The sequence below is a fragment of the Cavia porcellus genome, unplaced genomic scaffold, assembly GCF_034190915.1.
Source record: "Cavia porcellus strain 051 isolate PalLab524CR breed Dunkin Hartley unplaced genomic scaffold, mCavPor4.1 scaffold_19, whole genome shotgun sequence".
Lineage (NCBI taxonomy): Eukaryota > Metazoa > Chordata > Mammalia > Rodentia > Caviidae > Cavia > Cavia porcellus.
Window position 1 is genome coordinate 2,809,756 of NW_026947502.1, and position 4,367 is coordinate 2,814,122.

Genomic DNA, 4,367 nt, shown 5'->3' on the forward strand with positions numbered 1-4,367 from the left:
GTGATCCCAAGAAGACCACAGGAGGACTCTGAGTGCCAGGGGACTTGGAGCGACTCGCAAAGTGGCAGCACAGAGCAGCCTGGGCGCCTGGCCCTGCTGTGGGACAGACAGGCCTGCTGGGCAGGTCCACCCCGCCTGAGCACAGGTCACCCTGCTGCAGCCAGAGGCCGGATGTGGGTCAAGCTGCACGGAGGGGCCCCTGTGGTCCAGCCTGTCACCTGCCCTGCTGTCCTGCAGAGGAGAGAGGGGGAAAGAGATGGAGGCCCTGGGCCCTGAGCTCACTGTCCCCTCTGTCACCCATGCTGCTCTCTGGAGGTGCTGAGGTCCTTTGGCCAGGGATGCCTGCCCCAGCCAGACCAAAATCCCCAGGACCTGTGCCGCAGAGATGCTGCGCTGAGGAGCAGGGTGTGAGCACAGAGCTCCCGGGGCCTCACCTGCCAGCAGGTCCCTGTGCCAGGTCCCTCTCTGTCCGTGAGCGGTGGTGGGCGGGTGCTACTTCTGTCCCCTGCCTGTGGCTGACTCTGTGTGTGGAGGGAGTCACCCTAAGCACAGGCCTCCCCTGATGGCTCAGTCCTGTTTGGGTGTGAGAGTATTGGTCCCTTGGGCCCTGCCCCTCTTCAGCCAGGCAGGAGGCTGACTTTCTGCCCTGTGCTGCTTCACTGAAACCAAAAGGGACATTTGGTTAAGGTTAAGGTAAGAGATTTTTATGTTTTTCTTTTCTTTATTACTATCTTTTTCAAAGGGAAAGTACTCATGGACATCTGACCGTTACACGAACCGCCCAGGGTGCTGCTCAGGCTCGGTAGTGGAACCCTCGTCCACCCCTCCCTGTGGCAGCCTCCAGGGCCAAGCCCTTACCTCTGCACAGCAGGCAGTTAGCGGGGTCCCTTAAAGAAACGGGGTGGATGGTAGAACTCCTTGTACAGCAGTTTTACATGACTTTATGGTTTTCTGTGTCTATAGGACTATATTTAGTTCTGTCCTGCTTTGTTCTGTTTCTCCCTCTAATATAGAAAGGATAGAAATACATGTAAAGACTCATGCATGTGTACAATCTATAAACATTTGATGAGAACTGATCTTATGACACATGATGAAATGAACAAATACTTTGAAAGAAAAAAAGGGGCACTGCAGTACCCAGCGCTGATTCTGGGGTGTCATCATGTGAAATCCAGCAATACTATGAATCTTTGTTCAGAATGATTTTACTCTGCTATGATGTGTTTGGTCTCAACATAAATGAAGATATGGAAAAATGCGTACATGTCTAAGTGTATAGGATTGACAGCCACATGACTTAGGTTTTGTTGGATAGTTGAACAGAACTGTTTGCAGTCTCCCTGGTTGAATTCCCATTTGTATGTTCCACTTTTGTATCTTGAATAATTATTTGTGGGGAATAATATGTAAACATGAACTAGTGATTTATTACTGTTTATTTTTTTCTTTGAAAGTATGTACTATTTCTGCCCGTTTTCTGTTTTGTTTTGTCTTTATTTAAATACAATTAAAAAAAAAAAGAAACAGGGTGGAAGCCTGAAAATGATTTCTCGTGCAGAGCATTCTTAGCTTTGTGACTGTGGTGAGCCCTGTTTGAAACAGATCTCTTGCATCCCAACAGAAGCAGTAGAAAGAATTAGAATCTTATGTACCTGTCCTGACTCTCCAAGGTGAAGCGATCATTATGTTCTGCAAACTTGTACTGACAAAAAGAAAAACCTAATTACCCCCCTACAAATGCACCTGCCTGGGGTAGAGAAGCGGCCCCATGACTGCGGTGGGTGTCCCCGGGGAGGTGTGCAGGGCCAGCACAGCTGGAAGGCGAGACCCATTCCTGGGTGGCCAGGTGGGGCGGCTCCGTAGGACACGATGCTTTTAATCAAGTTGCTGCCAATGATATTTAACATTTAGAGAAAACCAAAAAATACACAATTTGGTGAGCCTGCGTATGAACTGATTACTTCTTTAGTTTTGTTTTTTGACTTTTTGTTTTTGTTTTGATTTGCAGTCCTAGGGCTTAAACTCAGGGCTTCACACATGCTAGGCAGGTACTCTAGCGCTGAGATACATTCCCATTAGTTACGTAAGCTTTGGAAAATGCGAACATTTGAAATATATTATTCTTTCTGCCTTTTTCAGTGGAAAATTGATGTGAAGAGCAAGTTCTCATCAATCATTTGGTTACGATGCAATTTGTATAGGAAAAGCAATTTTAATACTCCCCTATAAAAAGCAATGTTATTTATTCACTTGGATACTCTTAGAGTCCCCTGGCGCAAGAGAGAAGCAAAGTACAAAACGAACAGCTTCCGTGAGTTGAGGACGTGGACGGGAGCACACAGCCCACGGCGCTGCGCTGTCTCCTTCTCCTGGACAGAGAGGCAGAGGGTGATGTGACCTCGGACTGCAGTGGATATTCATGCTGTCTGAGGAGCCGGTTGGGATTCTGTGTGCAGACAGGAAGGGGAGTTGCAGTTAGGGCCGAGGGAGCAGCAGGAAGCAGGCGGCCCGCTTTGGCCTCCTCCACGTCAGCCCACCGCCATCACGGTGCAGGAATTTATTCTAGAGCAAGAGCCTTTCACAGACCAGTTTTTAAGCAGGGCTGGCCCGTTAGCACACTGCAGTCCATCCGTGAGTGTACTTTGGTTGCTCTGGGACCTTATTGAAGTTGTACTCTAGCAAGAAGAGGTTCGTTATATTTGTATTATACCAAAATACCTGTAATGTGGCCTACTGTTCTAGATGCGTGTTTCTTTTCCTCTGGGTCACCTAATTGCCATGTTAATAAATGCTGTCCTCTGTAAAGAATTGTAAAACCGGGCTGAGAATTTAGCTCAGCGGCATAAGCACCTGCCTTGCAAGCAGGCAGTCGTGAGTTGGATCCCTGGTACCGATAAAAAGGAAAAGGACAAAAAAAAAAAAAAAAGAATTGTAAAACCTCCTCTAACTGATATGTTAACCATTGTTGCCCTCTACAAATAACAGATGTGGTGCTAAAATAAGCTAGCAGGGGTTGTTAATTACTGCTAGACTGCTCTGTCCTCTCCTGAGGAAAACAAAGGTCTTCATCATTAACAGTTTTCCTGATAAATTGTGATATGTACTTAAAGGTGGCTAGTGTAGAGGAGCAACACACACAGCTTTTGCAGTCTCCAGCTGCGCTGTGTCGCTGGGCTCAGGGTAAAATAAATCAGCGCTTGCCTCATTTTTGAACTCGAGTTTGGGGACTTGTTTGTGGATTACGAGAACTGACTCAGACAGCTTGGACGTTTCAACTGCAGCTGTGTCAGGCATGGGTCCTCTGATTGACCTTCTGCTCCTGGTCCCCTTCCCAGGTTGTCTCTGAGTCCTTCGGACACACCCACAGCAGTTTTGCACACTTCCGCTGTTGTATAACCCTGTGATTCAGATGTCCCTTTCTCTGTGCTGGCTGAACTGAGGTTTAAATCGCTGTCCAGACTAACAATGTCACGTGCTGTTCTAAGGCCCTGTGTAGATGCTGGAGTGTTCCCTGTTCCTGGGTTGTTTGTTCCTCTGGCTTCTCTAAATGCACAGATTAAAACAGGTTTTTAAAGAAAAAAGTCACCTATTTGTACGTGTTATCTCCTTAACCGCTTCTTACTTACTTTTCCTTTTTTATGTCTGCATCTTTGTTGTTTATGATGAAAGTCTTGCTACCAATGGTGTCATAGTTACTGCTTTTGCTTTGTGATAAAGTCACAGCATGCCACAGTCCAAGGAAAACAATGCCCTTACAACTAGCGTTGTTACTGTCCATAGAGCTATCAACAGAGGGTAGGACTTCTTTCATTTGTCTCTGTTCTATCAGTAGACACCAGAAGTTTACTGTCATCATAATATGTTTAAAAAGCTTAAAACAAATTTTCTTTAATCCAACAGACTGAGTTAAGTTTGTTTGATTTTGGTTTGAATTTCTATAAATAGTTTTAAATTTTTATTATGTAGCTATATATATAAACACACACACACACACACACACACACACACACACACACACACACACTTTCGGTTTTTTTTTTTTTTTTTTTTTGGTAACGGGAATGGAATTCATGACCTTGTACTTGCCGGGCAGATACTTATACCACTGAGCTAAATCCCCAGGCCAACACACACATTTTCATGGTCACAAGATAAAATAATATGTATTCAATGATCTCCAGCTTTTTTCTCTGTCTCTCCACCCAGAAACACCTTTTTTCTAAAAATAATCATGTCTGGCTGGGTGTGGTGGCACAGGCCTGCAATCACAGCCTTGGGGTTGCTGAGGCTGGGGGGTGGCCATGACTTCAAGGCCAGCCTGGGCTACGTAGCAAGACCTTGTCTCAAAAACCCAAAATCCAGCA